Source organism: Cherax quadricarinatus, chromosome 3 (genome assembly GCF_038502225.1).
Source record: "Cherax quadricarinatus isolate ZL_2023a chromosome 3, ASM3850222v1, whole genome shotgun sequence".
In the NCBI taxonomy this organism is placed as follows: Eukaryota; Metazoa; Arthropoda; class Malacostraca; order Decapoda; family Parastacidae; genus Cherax; species Cherax quadricarinatus.
In genome coordinates, this window is record NC_091294.1 from 28,500,540 (window position 1) to 28,517,295 (window position 16,756).

Here is a 16,756-nt window from a genome sequence, read left to right on the forward strand (position 1 = left end):
GACTTTATTTTCATCAGTAACCCCGGTGGGTTAATAAGCCAGGATAATCCAAAAAAGCCAGGCAGCAGTGTGGCTTGTTTCCACAGGAAGGGTTCTCAGCCCCCCCCCTCACCAGTCTACCAACTTCCGGGTAAGGAACAAAGATATGGTTATAATCATAACCATAATTTATAAAGGGGTGGATCGGTAAGCCAGCGGAAGGCCTCGGTCAGATGACCAATAGCTCCAGCTCCTGACAAACCTTACCTAACCTAACCTTCCTTCTCTCCCAGGGTTCGCACCCGGGTAATTTTGGCTGTGAGCCGGGGCTACAAGGACCATGAGAGTGAGAGAAAGAGAGAAAAAAGAGAGAGACAGAGAGAAAAGAGAAGAAATTGAAAGACGTAGGGAAAAGGGTGGAGAAGGACAGGAGAGGGAGATAGAGCAATAAAGAAAGATGGAAGAGAGGGGGAGAGAGTAATAAAGGAGAGAGGAAAAGAATCCAGCAGAGAAATAAGAGATAGAGAGCAGAGGGGATGTGTGAAGCACAGAACAACAGCAGAACACATGGGAGAACACCCGAGATGATGGCTAATGAGAAAGAGAGAGAGAGAGAGAGAGAGAAAGGGAGACAGTGTGGGAGAATGCAGTGTAGGAGAACACACAGTTAAAGGATGCACAGTAATTAAAAATACACAGTATGGGAGAACACAGTGTGAGTGAACACAAGGTTGTAGAACACACAGCCTGGGAGAATACAAAATGCAGGAGAACGCCGTGGGAGAACACTAAGTGTAGCAGAACACCGTGGGAGAACACACAGTGTAGCAGGAAGAACACACACCGAGGGAGAACACACTGTGGGGGACCGCACAGTGTAGCAGAACACACACAGTGGGAGAGCACACGCAGTGTGACAGAACACACACCGTGGGAGAACACATGGTGTAGCAGAACACACCGTGGGAGAGCACACAGTGTAGAACACACACTGTGGGAGAGCACACAGTGTAGCAGAACACACATTGTGGGAGAACACACAGTGTAGCAGGAAGAACACAAGCAGTGGGGGAACATACAGTGTAGTAGGAAGAACACACACCGTGGTAGAACGAACATTATAGCAGAACACACAGTGGGAGAACACACAGTGTAGCAGAACACACACCGTGGGAGAACACACATCGCTGGAGAACACGCAGTGTAGCAGAACACACAGTGCAGCAGAACACCCCGTGTGAGAACACACAGTGTAGCAGAACACACACCGTGGGAGAACACACAGTGTAGCAGAACACACACCGTGGGAAACACACAGTGTAGAACACACACTGTGGGAGAGCACACAGTGTAGCAGAACACATTGTGGAAGAACACACAGTGTAGCAGAACACATTGTGGAAGAACACACAGTGTAGTAGGAAGAACAACACCGTGGTAGAACAAACATTATAGCAGAACACACACCGTGGGAGAACACACAGTGTAGTAGGAAGAACACACACCGTGGTAGAACAAACATTATAGCAGAACACACACCGTGAGAGAAAATACATAGTAGCAGAACACACAGTGTACCAGAACACACAGTGGGAGAACACACATCGCTGGAGAACACACAGTGTAGCAGAACACACAGTGCAGCGGAACACTCCGTGTGAGAACACACAGTGTAGCAGAACACACACCGTGAGAGAATACACACCTTGGGAGAACACACAGTGTAGCAGAACACACCGTGGAAGAACACACAGTATAGCAGAACAGACCGTGGGAGAGCACACAGTGTAGCAGAACACACACCGTGGGAGAACACACAATGCAGAACACACACTGTGGGAGAGCACACAGTGTAGCAGAACGCACATTGTAGGAAAACACACAGTGTAGCAGGAAGAACACACTCCGTGGGAGAACATACAGTGTAGTAGGAAGAACACACACCTTGGTAGAACAAACATTATAGCAGAACACACACGGTGGGAGAACACGCAGTGTAGCAGAACACACATCGCTGGAGAACACACTGTGTAGCATAACACCGTGTAGCAGAACACACTGTGGGAGAATTCACACAGTGGGAGAGCACACAGTGTGTCAGAGCACACAGTGTAGCAGAACACACACCGTGGGAGAATACACAGTGTAGCAGAACACACACCGTGGGAGAACACACAGTGTAGCAGAGCACACACCGTGGAAGAACACACAGTGTAGCAGAACACAGTGTAGCAGAACACAAAGTGGGAGAACACATAGTGTAGCAGAACACAAAGTGGGAGAGCACACAGTATAGCAGAATAGACACCGTGGGAGAATACACAGTGTAGCATAACACACAGTGTAGCAGAACACACACTGTGGGAGAATACACAGTGCAGCAGAACAGACACCGTGGGAGAACACACAGTGAAGCAAAACACGCACCGTGGGAGAACACACAGTGTAGCAGAACACGCACCGTGGGAGAACACACAATGTAGCAGAGCATACCGTGGGAGAACACTAAGTGTAGCAGAACACCATGGGAGAACACACAGTGTTTCAGAACACACCGTGGGAAAACACACAATGTAGCAGAGCACACCGTGGGAGAACACTAAGTGTAGCAGAACATCATGGGAGAACACACAGTGTTTCAGAACACACCGTGGGAGAACACACAATGTAGCAGAACACACCGTGGAAGAACACTAAGTGTAGCAGAACACACCGTTGGAGAACACACAGTGTAGCAGAATACACCGTGGGAGAACACACAGTGTAGCAGGAAAGGACGAAAACACGACACAAGTGGCTGACAGCAGCGACAAAAATGGTGGGAGGATTAACCCATGAAAGAGAGGAAACAGAAGAGAGGGAGAGAAAAATGGCTGCCGAGGAGGTAATGGGTCGTGTAGGAGGATAAAGAGGGGAAGAGGGATAAAGGGAGGAAGAGGGGAGGCAGAAAGAAAGATAGTATTAGCTGGCGGAGGGGAGCTGGAGAGGAAGGTAAAAATATGGAGTAAAGAGATAACTGCCCTTGATGGCACATAAAAGTAGAGGTGATGGAATGAGGGAGATGGAGGGGTAAATGACCGGGAGGGAGGAAGAACCTGTGGAGGAAGTAGGAGGGAGGGTGAGCCTGTGGAGGAAGTAGGAGGATGAGCCCTTCTGTTTTATTCATATATATATATATATATATATATATATATATATATATATATATATATATATATATATATATATATATATATATATATATATATATATATATATATATATATATATATATTGGGGAATCAAATTCAAAATGGGAATTGACACAGTTACTTTTTGCTGATGATACTGTGCTTATGGGAGATTCTAAAGAAAAATTGCAAAGGTTAGTGGATGAGTTTGGGAATGTGTGTAAAGGTAGAAAGTTGAAAGTGAACTTAGAAAAGAGTAAGGTGATGAGGGTGTCAAATGATTTAGATAAAGAAAAATTGGATGTCAAATTGGGGAGGAGGAGTATGGAAGAAGTGAATGTTTTCAGATACTTGGGAGTTGACTTGTCGGCGGATGGATTTATGAAGGATGAGGTTAATCATAGAATTGATGAGGGAAAAAAGGTGAGTGGTGGGTTGAGGTATATGTGGAGTCAAAAAACGTTATCTATTGAGGCAAAGAAGGGAATGTATGAAAGTATAGTAGTACCAACACTCTTATATGGGTGTGAAGCTTGGGTTGTGGATGCAGCAGCGAGGAGACGGTTGGAGGCAGTGGAGATGTCCTGTTTAAGGGCAATGTGTGGTGTAAATATTATGCAGAAAATTCGGAGTGTGGAAATTAGGAAAAGGTGTGGAGTTAATAAAAGTATTAGTCAGAGGGCAGAAGAGGGGTTGTTGAGGTGGTTTGGCCATTTAGAGAGAATGGATCAAAGTAGAATGACATGGAAAGCATATAAATCTATAGGGGAAGGAAGGCGGGGTAGGGGTCGTCCTCGAAAGGGTTGGAGAGAGGGGGTAAAGTAGGTTTTGTGGGCAAGGGGCTTGGACTTCCAGCAAGCGTGCGTGAGCGTGTTAGATAGGAGTGAATGGAGACGAATGGTACTTGGGACCTGACGATCTGTTGGAGTGTGAGCAGGGTAATATTTAGTGAAGGGATTCAGGGAAACCGGTTATTTTCATATAGTCGGACTTGAGTCTTGGAAATGGGAAGTACAATGCCTGCACTTTAAAGGAGGGGTTTGGGATATTGGCAGTTTGGAGGGATATGTTGTGTGTCTTTATACGTATATGCTTCTAGACTGTTGTATTCTGAGCACCTCTGCAAAAACAGTGATAATGTGCGAGTGTGGTGAAAGTGTTGAATGATGATGAAAGTATTTTCTTTTTGGGGATTTTCTTTCTTTTTTGGGTCACCCTGCCTCGGTGGGAGACGGCCGACTTGTTGATAAAAAAAAAAAGAAAAAAAAAATATATATATATATATATATATATATATATATATATATATATATATATATATATATATATATATATATATATATATATATATATATATATATATATATATATATATATATATATCAGTATAGAGACACACCTCATAATTGAGGTTGATCCTTCAGCTTACCGCAGTCATGGAGGGTTCAATAAATTTTTTTCTGTTGTAGTGACCTGCATGACTTTTGCTGAGCACTTCACTGTACTCAGTACTTCTTCATGCTGGTGTTGAGCTCCTGATCCAGGAAACCAGAGTAACTCTTCCCTTCCTCGGAAGAAAACTGATTGCTTCTCATTTCCCAGTGAATAAAACAATAATAATAATAATAATAATAATAATAATAATAATAATAATAATAATAATAATAATAATAATAATAATAATAATAATAATAATAATAATCTGATATGACTTGCAAATTTTGTTCGTTATATTAAATGACTATATTTATGACACAATGTGTATGTGTACTCTCCTAATTGTGGTTGCAGGGGTCGAGACTCAGCTCCTGGCCCCGCCTCTTCACTGATCGTTACTAGGTCCTCTCTCTCTCTGCTTCCTGAGCTTTGTCATACCTCGTCTTAAAGCTATGTATGGTTCCTGCCTCCACTACATCACTTGCTAGACTATTCCACTTCCTGACAACTCTGTGACTGAAGAAATACTTCCTAACATCCCTATGACTCGTCTGAGTCTTCAATTTCCAATTGTGACCTCTTGTTTTTGTGTCCCCTCCCTGGAACATCCTGTCTCTGTCCACCTTGTGTGTGTGTGTGTGTTTGTGTGTGTGTGTGTGTGTGTGTGTGTGTGTGTGTGTGTGTGTGTGTGTGTGTGTGTGTGTGTGTGTGTGTGTGTGTGTGTGTGTGTGTGTGTGTGTGTGTGTGTGTGTGTGTGTGTATGTGTGTGTGTGTGTGTGTGTGTGTGTGTGTGTGTGTGTATTTGTGTGTTTTTGTGTGTTTGTGTGAGCTATGTGTGTGTTGTGTGCTTGTGTTTCTGTGTAATGTGTGTTTTTGTGTCTCAGTGTGTTTTTGTGTGTGACTGCGTTCTGTATGTTTGTGTTTGTATTTGTTTATGTGTGTGTGTGTGTGTGTGTGTGTGTGTGTGTGTGTGTGTGTTTGTGTGTATATTTGTGTGCATATTTGTGTGTATGAGTGATTTTGTGCGTGTTGAGAATGTAGGTTTGTTTGTGTGATTTTGCGTGTGTGTGTGTGTGTGTGTAAAAGGATTCCCCTAGAAGGGATTCCCTTTGAAGGGATTCCCCTTGAAGGAATTCTTCTAGAAGGGATTCCCCTTGAAGGGATTCCTCTAGAAGGGATTCCCCTTGAAGGGATTCTTCTAGAAGGGATTCCCCTTGAAGGGATTCTTCTAGAAGGGATTCCCCTTGAAGGGATTCCTCTAGAAGGGATTCCCCTTTAAGGGATTCTTCTAGAAGGGATTTCCCTTGAAGGGATTCCTCTAGAAGGGATTCCCCTTTAAGGGATTCTTCTAGAAGGGATTCCCCTTGAAGGGATTTCCCTTGAAGAGATACCCCTCTGAGTTGCTTCCAGATTTTTGTACCACAGTCGCTTCACTCACTTAGGTTTTTAATATTTGATCAACATTCCCAGAGACATTCTATCCCATTTAGACTTTTCTTCCACCATTATCATTTAAATGTCTATTGTGGGTAGAGAAAATAAACTACCTAAATATAGGCTGCATGCATATTTAAAGCTTCCAGATTTAGTTCTGTTGACCTCACTAAGCTGGGGAGTGCCAAGCTCTACTCGTTTTTTCGTATATTTGTTACTGGTGGAAGTATTGTCTCCTAGAAACCAGAGATGGGCATCTGGGCATCTCTACCCATCTCTTCTCAATGGGCTGGCTGTGACATCATCCGTCATATGGCGAAACTCCCCTCTTGTCACAAGAGTGCGAAACGTTGTGTTTACTTGCAAGGAATACTTAAGATATTTCTTGTGTTACGCATTTAAGAAGGCAGGTAAATCTTACCTATGCTGTAGCACAAGCGACCATATGTGACGGCCTAGTCTCGTGAAAATTACTGCTGATATCATCAGAGAGAGAATGTTTTAAAAAAAATTGAGTATAAATGTTGAAATGAAGACAGAAGTCCCCTCGATGAGGCAAAGAAAAATGAGATCTGCTTGATTAAGTGAAGATCCGGATGTGAGAATGATGGAACTGAAGTAGAGTGAAGGTTGGAACATAAAAAGAAAAAACAGCAGACGTATAGTATTAAGAGTGGAAGCAGTTAGAGATACAATATCGGGATGGATGAAACATTTTGTTACTGAACGCATGAAAGAAGGAAGGTACCATTAGTTTGACATGGACCAGTTTGATTAGTTTGACATGTTGTAGAGGTATGAGTTTGGTGAATATACCAAGTAAAATATACTGCAGAATTCATAGTGATGGGAAAGTCAAGAGAGTATACTGTCAACGAACAGAGGTTAGGTCAGGTGTTGGTCAGGTGTTCGCACTGAGCCACACAATCAGTTAATTCCTGTAATGTGGAATCTTGATTAAAAGTAATAGTATACGCATTTTACCTAAAAAAAAAAATGAGAAATGTCACCAAACACTTCAAACCGCTCTCAGTCGTCGAAATATGCAATAAAATAAAGTTTAAGCCTTTTGATTTTCTATAACATAAAAAGTATTGAGAATTTCTTCCATTTATACTGCTAGCCTTCTTTTTTGGGGCTTTGTGTCTCCTATCATTGCATAAGGATTTTAAATTTGGCTCAAAGTTTTCTATATATAATTTTTTTCTAGCCAGTACATCTTGTTTATTCTAGAGAAAAGTCAGAACTTTTGGGAAGTTCGGCGACTGTTTGTTTACATCTGTAGATGGAAAATTATTTTCTTTCCTGCATTTATTTTCTCGATGGGAAATTTATATTTTTTTATTAGAGAGGAGGAGCGCTAAACTCTAGGGTATGTCCTATAACACCGGGGGAATGAGAGACATTCTGGGTCGTTTCAGAGATGGGAAGGATAAGTCTGGTTCTTTGGATCAAGAGCCCCTCCTCACCGGCGTCGTTGCAGCTTCTCTTGAAGGGTCTAGAAGGAAAGACTCGTTGTGGAACAAGCTTACAGTGGAACAACGTTTCGCTCTGTGTAGAACTTATAAAGTTATTGACTTCATTAAGCTCTACACAGAACGAAACGTTGTCCCAATGAAAGCTTGATCCTGAATATGTATCTTTTAGTTACTATGGTTGAAAGTACAGCATACTGACCTATTCATATTTTCCAGTTCTTAATAGTTTGATTCTGAGTGTATTTCCACTGCCATTGTGACCAATCTCTTGAGGAACCGGCTGACATGAGTGCTGATCGTGTTATCTTCCCAACAAATATCTGTAAGGTCATAATTTATTTGTTCTCGGGCAATATATTTGTCGTTGAAATCGAATTGGTTAAACAATAAATACCCCCGTGACGAATTGCGTTTGGCTGCTCGGGGCTGATGTCTGCATTGTTCTGAACTTTGAACAGATTGTTATGGGAGTTTGATGCGTTTGACACTCCTTAACCTGCCTCTCTTCCCCGTTAATATTCTGCTCGTCTCTCTCTCTCTCTCTCTCTCTCTCTCTGTATCCTCAACCTTGCTTCTTTCCTCAACCTCTTTCTCTCTCTCGCCTCAGTCTTACTCTCTACGCCGCTGGTATTTTCCATAAAAGCCGCACACGACTCTCTCTATTACAACTTCAGCTTCATACGGCCACTTTTCCTACTTTATTGAAAAATTTATACCAGCGTAACTCAGTTGTTGGGCTATATAGAAGCGGCCCTTTCCTCAGTGGCGAGCCCTAGCGGTGAACAGAATAGCATTCTACTGCATTAGTTGCGGGTACGATAGCAGGCCACCTTAGCAGGAGAAAGGATAGCTGACCGTCTTAGTGGAAGGCAGGATTACTGATTTACCCCAGTGAATAGCAAGATTGCGGCCCACCTCAGCGAAGGGTAGGATTGCGGACTACCTAACCGAAGGGAAGAATCACAGCGAACCTTAGTAAAAATGTCAGGATAGCTACCCACCTCAGGGGCAAGCGTGTGAAGAGGACAAGTTAGGGTGACAGAATTGCTGTTCTGAGTCATTAGTAACTAACTAGTTCAAGTCTTCCCAAAAATACCATGTCGGTCTTTGAGCAACAGACGTTGTTGTTGACATGGTGACCTCAGGCGGCGGCCATCATGGCGACCCAGGCTGGTGTTTTGGATGATGGGACGCTCGTCTAACTTGCATGTCTAGCTCAGTTGCTCACGTTACTAAACTTGCTCACATTTTTTTGCTAACTAGTGTAACTCCCGGAAACTTGTGCACTGTTTGAATTTTATTTCTGTTCGTGCTGGAGAAGTTAAGGAATGACGTACGTCTATCATATTGAGATGAGAGTCAATAAAAAAGACGAATTTATTGAAGGACAAAGATAGAGATAAATATATGGACAGCTCGATCGAGAGATGAAAGGAGATAGAGCGAGAGAGAGAGAGAGAGAGAGAGAGAGAGAGAGAGAAAGAGATAAATTTCTCATGCTTATTCAACTAGAAATTCATTCTAGTGGAAAAATCGGTGATGACTATTGGCCACCACACAGTCTTTTATATATAAACGGTGGCCCCTCTACCTATTTATCTGTTTTTATCTATGATTCTCCATCTTCATGACCGTCTCTGTTTCATCTCTCTCACTTAATATTATACCCGTGCATAAAATTTCAACAGCGCACAAGTTTCCGGGAGTTACATTAGTTAACAAAAAATGTGAACAAGTTTGGTAATATGAGCAACTGGGCGAGAATGCAAGTTAGGTGCGTCTCCCACACAGCTGAGCCGCCAAGATGGCCGCCCAGCCAAGGATGTCAACAACAGTTATAATAATAATAATAATAATTAATAATAATAATAATAATAATAATAATAATAATAATAATAATAATAATAATAATAATAATAATAATAATATCTTTATTTCTACAAGTACAAGGTATACAGTCCAAGCTGATATCAATGACATATTACAATATAGAAAACCCCTTATTATGCTGAGCATTTCGAGCAAATTAGGTCAGTTTTGTCCCAGGATGCGACCCACACCAGTCGACTAACATCCAGGTACCCATTGTTACAGATGGATGAACATAGACAACCGGTGCAAAGAAACACGCCCAATGTTTCTACCTTCGCCGGAAATCGAACCCGGACAGTCAGCGTGTGAAGCGAAAGCTTTTGCCACCAGGCCACGGGCCACCTTGGATCTACATAGCATAATGCCGACAATAGAAAAAAACGTTTATTGCATAGATATTTACTTGGTAATTAGTGAAGACTCGTGTAGTTAGTTACTGAAAGAAGCAGTAAAATATTACTTTATATAATTAGAAATGTGACGAGGTGGTGATAGAGTGATGATTCTCTATTGTCTCAGCTATCACCTTCCTGGTAAAGGACCATCATCCTGCCTCCCACTACAGTAATGAAAGAAATTTTAGCAGTGGATATAGGCTAGGGATGAAGTGGATGGTATGTAGGTTACTAATGAAAAAGTATTTAGGGAGACTCTAGTAATTAACACTAAGAAATTAGAATGTCAAACTTGACACTCTTTTGGCTGCTATTTTGAGGTAAGTGTAATGGCCTGTAGTACCTATGTTTCTATGATACTTGCTTCCATGTTGTCATGTGTGACGATATGGGAAGGGAAACAGTAACTGACCATCGCCTCCAACACTGTCTAACCCCTTCACTTAATTCTCATCTTCTGAGACAGCAAATACCACTCCCCGCTAATACCCTTCTCTCCCCTGACAGCAAATACCACACTACTAATCACTGACTCCCCTTTCCTCTGTTAGACTTTCCTCTCCGCTAATGGCAAGCATAACACTTTACTTGCGGAGAGTTTTCTTCTTGAGAATGGTACACATTTTACAGTTTCCTTAATTTTCCCACTAACATTTTTGATTCCTCAGAATTTTATTGTGATTAATTTATACCCAAACTCAACCAGGAAGGCTCCACAAAATAACAGCATTATATCGTTAACTACTTAATGATGGTAGAATTAGAGTGAGGTTAATTATCACGAGGGATCACCCTCTAGATAGAGGCAAAAATTATTAATTAGCATGAACGAAAGAATGAACTATGAGCAGAGCCCTGGTAAGGAAGAGGAAAGGAAGAAGGATATTGATGGATGGAAATAGGTATAGGTGAGGGGGGGGATGTACCTGGAGTCTACCTGGAGGGTGTCTCGGGGGTCAACACCCCCCTTGGCCCAGTCCTTGATCAGGCCTCCCGGTGGATCAAGCTGTTAATGCTGGCTGCACATAGCCGAACCATAGCCCGGCTGATATGACAGGAGGAGGCAAAATTCACGGACGACACCATTCGATTCGTGAACACGAACCACAGCTAAAACTTTCGTATTCGACAGCACCTGGCGCACTGAACTACAAATAATTCTGCAAATGGTAAGACTGCACCAGCACTCCTCAGTACCTGGGCAAACATTCTAAATGCTGGGGTAGCGTATCCCAGCTCGGTGTACCCAGCATGAATATTAATCCAAGCATAAATAATTAGGTCACTGGATTAAACTAGCACTGTGTATAATAATTCAAGTTCTTTATGATGCAATCAAAAGAATTAACTATTATCACTCATTTATTATCATAAATAATTTACTGATACATTTATTATGAGGACACTTGTATGTATATTATTACCGCAGTTAAATGAAACTCTAACGTAATCCTAAACAGGTCGTAAACGTTTGAAATATGACGTTGGTCAATTATGTATATAATAGTGGTGAGCTTAGTCAGAGTTACGGCGCGGTCAACTTGCACGATAATAAATGGCGAATATGTGGTAATCGAGACTGGACAGTCGCGGTACCACTAAGGTATGTTAATATGACACAATGTGCGGATTATGGTATTTTATTTAAACGACGTTTCACCCAGCAGGGACTTGATCAACTCACCAGAACTGATAAAGTATCAAGTGAACGATACTCATTGTCAATAAAAAAATGCCGCATATTGTGTCCTCTTAACATACTGGTCGGTATGCAATAAGAACATAAGAACATAAGAACGAAGGAACACTGCAGAAGGCCTACTGGCCCATGCGAGGCAGGTCCAAGTCTCCTACCGGCTTAAGCCAATGCACCCAACCTAGTCAGGTCAGGTCACATTGACTTAAGGGAGGAACACGGCAACCGACCTGGTAGCACAAGCTATCAGGTCTAACTCACACCCACCCACATCCACTCATGTATTTATCCAACCTATTTTTAAAGCTACACAACGTTCTGGCCTCTATAACGGTACTTGGGAGTTTGTTCCACTCATCCACAACTCTATTACCAAACCAGTACTTTCCTATATCCTTCCTGAATCTGAATTTTTCCAACTTAAAACCATTGCTGCGAGTCCTGTCTAGGCTAGATATTTTCAGCACACTATTTACATCCCCTTTATTTATTCCTGTCTTCCATTTATACACCTCAATCATATCCCCCCTAATTCTACGTCTTTCTAGAGAGTGCAGTTTCAGGGCCCTCAGTCTGTCCTCATAGGGAAGGTTTCTGATACATGGGATCAACTTTGTCATCCTCCTTTGTACATTTTCCAGAGAATTTATATCCATTCTGTAATACGGTGACCAAAACTGTGCAGCATAATCTAATATCACTGATAATACTAATAGAATCTGGATAAAAAACACACACACACGCTCAAGACATTTACTGAATGAGACGTATCGCCACGGGTCCCTACATCGAATCTAGTCCATTATCAACGCTTTATCAATCCTCACAAGAACCGGTCAGGCCACCAGTGGCAAAAAACTCCCTCAATAAATGCCCTCATTGTGTATATGCGTATTAATCCCGCACTCTGTAGTACATTACTACCCTCTGCTCCCTTCATACTTGGTTACTTCTTCATGTGAAGTCTTGGGTGTGTAGAACACGAGTTGAAGTCTTGGGTGTGTAGAACACGAGCTGAAGTCTTGGGTGTGTAGAACACAAGTTGAAGTCTTGGGTGTGTAGAACACGAGTTGAAGTCTTGGGTGTGTAGAACACGAGCTGAAGTCTTGGGTGTGTAGAACACGAGTTGAAGTCTTGGGTGTGTAGAACACGAGCTGAAGTCTTGGGTGTGTAGAACACGAGTTGAAGTCTTGGGTGTGTAGAACACGAGTTGAAGTCTTGGGTGTGTAGAACACGAGCTGAAGTCTTGGGTGTGTAGAACACGAGTTGAAGTCTTGGGTGGGTAGAACACAAGTTGAAGTCTTGGTTGTGTAGAATCAGAGTTGAAGTCTTGGGTGGGTAGAACACAAGTTGAAGTCTTGGGTGTGTAGAACACGAGTTGAAGTGATGAATGGTTTGAAAAACCGACAAGTTGAAGATTGAGACACTTATGCAGCATATGGGAATCTTTATTCAGGAAACGTTTCGCCACACAGTGGCTTCATCAGTCCAATACAAAGAGGAAGGCGTAAGGAGAGGAGGAGTATGAGGTAATCAGTCCCTCAGCCTGGAGTCGATGTGTTCAGTCCATCAAGTTCTACAAGATTGATGGACTAAACACATCGACTCCAGGCTGAGGGACTGATTACCTCATACTCCTCCTCTCCTTACGCCTTCCTCTTTGTATTGGACTGATGAAGCCACTGTGTGGCGAAACGTTTCCTGAATAAAGATTCCCATATGCTGCATAAGTGTCTCAATCTTCAACGAGTTGAAGTCTTGGGTGGGTAGAACACGAGTTGAAGTCTTGGGTGGGTAGAACACAAGTTGAAGTCTTGGGTGTGTAGAACACAAGTTGAAGTCTTGGGTGTGTAGAACACGAGTTGAAGTCTTGGGTGTGTAGAACACGAGTTGAAGTCTTGGGTGTGTAGAACACAAGTTGAAGTCTTGGGTGTGTAGAACACGAGTTGAAGTCTTGGGTGTGTAGAACACAAGTTGAAGTCTTGGGTGTGTAGAACACAAGTTGAAGTCTTGGGTGTGTAGAACACAAGTTGAAGTCTTGGGTGGGTAGAACACAAGTTGAAGTCTTGGGTGTGTAGAACACGAGTTGAAGTCTTGGGTGTGTAGAACACAAGTTGAAATCTTGGGTGTGTAGAACACAAGTTGAAGTCTTGGGTGTGTAGAACACAAGTTGAAGTCTTGGGTGTGTAGAACACAAGTTGAAGTCTTGGGTGTGTAGAACACAAGTTGAAGTCTTGGGTGTGTAGAACACGAGTTGAAGTCTTGGGTGTGTAGAACACAAGTTGAAGTCTTGGGTGTGTAGAACACAAGTTGAAGTCTTGGGTGTGTAGAACACAAGTTGAAGTCTTGGGTGTGTAGAACACGAGTTGAAGTCTTGGGTGTGTAGAACACGAGTTGAAGTCTTGGGTGGGTAGAACACGAGTTGAAGTCTTGGGTGTGTAGAACACGAGTTGAAGTCTTGGGTGTGTAGAACACGAGCTGAAGTCTTGGGTGTGTAGAACACGAGTTGAAGTCTTGGGTGTGTAGAACACGAGTTGAAGTCTTGGGTGTGTAGAACACGAGTTGAAGTCTTGGGTGTGTAGAACACGAGTTGAAGTCTTGGGTGGGTAGAACACGAGTTGAAGTCTTGGGTGGGTAGAACACGAGTTGAAGTCTTGGGTGGGTAGAACACGAGCTGAAGTCTTGGGTGTGTAGAACACGAGTTGAAGTCTTGGGTGTGTAGAACACGAGTTGAAGTCTTGGGTGTGTAGAACACGAGTTGAAGTCTTGGGTGTGTAGAACACGAGTTGAAGTCTTGGGTGTGTAGAACACGAGTTGAAGTCTTGGGTGGGTAGAACACGAGTTGAAGTCTTGGGTGGGTAGAACACGAGTTGAAGTCTTGGGTGGGTAGAACACGAGTTGAAGTCTTGGGTGGGTAGAACACGAGTTGAAGTCTTGGGTGTGTAGAACACGAGTTGAAGTCTTGGGTGTGTAGAACACGAGTTGAAGTCTTGGGTGGGTAGAACACAAGTTGAAGTCTTGGGTGTGTAGAACACGAGTTGAAGTCTTGGGTGGGTAGAACACAAGTTGAAGTCTTGGGTGTGTAGAACACGAGTTGAAGTCTTGGGTGGGTAGAACACGAGTTGAAGTCTTGGGTGGGTAGACCACGAGTTGAAGTCTTGGGTGTGTAGAACACGAGTTGAAGTCTTGGGTGGGTAGAACACGAGTTGAAGTCTTGGGTGGGTAGAACACGAGTTGAAGTCTTGGGTGTGTAGAACACGAGTTGAAGTCTTGGGTGGGTAGAACACGAGTTGAAGTCTTGGGTGTGTAGAACACGAGTTGAAGTCTTGGGTGTGTAGAACACGAGTTGAAGTCTTGGGTGTGTAGAACACGAGTTGAAGTCTTGGGTGTGTAGAACACAAGTTGAAGTCTTGGGTGTGTAGAACACGAGTTGAAGTCTTGGGTGTGTAGAACACGAGTTGAAGTCTTGGGTGGGTAGAACACGAACTTCTACAGCAGAATTTCTTCGTGTATATATCCTGTGCTGACAATTCCTATTATGCAATTCTAATATTTATTACTATTATACTATTACCGAATAATTCCATTCAAGATCATGCTCCATTAATCCAAAATAGTAATAGTTAATGATATTTCTTTCACTAATATTCATTACTGTTCTTGCAAGAGACGAGGCACTCATCTCTCTCTCTCTCTCTCTCTCTCTCTCTCTCTCTGCATCTCTCCTCTTTCTCTTCTTTCTCCTCTTTTTCTTTTTCTTTTTCTCTTTTCTCTCTTTTTTACACAGGGTTTGACAAGGTTAGGTTAAGGATCCCTAGCTTTATTGACAAGCTATTTACAGGTTAAGGATTCCTAACTTTATTGGCAAGCTAAGAGCTGTTACCTATTTCAGCTCATTTGAAAGCATTTTTATTGTTGTGAGACATACAAGCAGGGAACAGGATGAAGTTGGAGCCATCTGTGGGGCAGCATTTTCATTTGATCAACTGACTTTATCTCGTTGACATCATTATGCTGTACGAATGTGTTCCATACTCGAGTCATCCTTGGTATGTATGATCTCAGATGGAGTGATGTTCTGGAGAAGGGTACAGCCAGAGTGAAGTTGCTGCTTTCTGCCCGTCTTGTGGCATAAAAGCTTGTTTCACGCTGTCCTCGAAGTGGATCCAAGTGTGGTACTTTGACAATATTGGCCTTGTACATAACAGTAAGGCCACCCACATCCCTCCTATGTTGAAGGCTCTGCTGAAATGACGGATCTATCCAGGATGGGTCCAGGCGAGAGATGAGACGTCTTGCTCTGCTCTCTACTCTGTCAAGCAGTCGCAGATGAGAGGGGGAGAGGGCAGGCAAACCAAGAAAGTGGAGCATACTCAAAGTGTGAGCGCACTTGTGCCTCGTACAGAATCTTGCAACCCCTACTGTCAAGCAGATGCGAGATACAGCAAAGTGCTGTAAGCTTCCTGGCTGCCTTGTTTGCAAGATTTACAACATGGTTCTTCATGGTTAGTTTGGAGTCAAATTTCACCCTAAGAATATCAACTTCTCCAGGTGCCAACACCCTCCCATTCATCCTTACTACTGCACCAGCATTACCATCATGGTGCCTAGAGACGATCATCATTTGCGTTTTCTCAGGTGCAAATGTTACTTGCCATCTCTCTCTCTCTCTCTCTCTCTCTCTCTCTCTCTCTCTCTCTCTCTCTCTCTGTCTGTCTGTCTGTCTGTCTCTCTCTCTCTCTCTCTCTCTGTCTGTCTGTCTGTCTGTCTCTCTCTCTCTCTCTCTCTCTCTCTCTCTCTCTCTCTCTCTCTCTCTCTCTCTCTCTCTCTCTCTCTCTCTCTCTCTCTCTCTCTCTCTCTCTCTCTCTCTCGCTCTCTCTCTCTCTCTCTCTCTCTCTCTCTCTCTCTCTCTCTCTCTCTCTCTCTCTCTCTCTCTCTCTCTCTCTCTCTCTCTCTCTCTCTCTCTGTCTCTCTGTCTCTCTCTCTCTCTCTCTCTCTCTCTCTCTCTCTCTCTCTCTCTCTCTCTCTCTCTCTCTCTCTCTCTCTCTCTCTCTCTCTCTCTCTCTCTCTCTCTCTCTCTCTCTTTCTCTCTCTCTTAGTGTCCCATTATCTGAGCTTCCATTATGATGAAAATTAGACATATGCAACATCTGGGTGTCTTTATTGTAGACGTTTCGCCATCCAGTGGCTTTATCCATACAACTTCAAGGACATGATTGGAAGACAACTTCCATTATATTTGAGTTGAATATATTTCACGAATTGTTATTACTAATAAAAACCATCTCTTCTCGC

General features: G+C 42.8%; 1 protein-coding gene across 2 annotated transcripts in view; it reads left to right on the top strand.

Moving 5' to 3' along the window:
* Positions 1-16,756, top strand: part of LOC128684071 (cell adhesion molecule Dscam2) — a 642,309-nt gene that overhangs the window by 202,291 nt on the left and 423,262 nt on the right. The gene's annotated exons all lie outside the window — the stretch shown is intronic.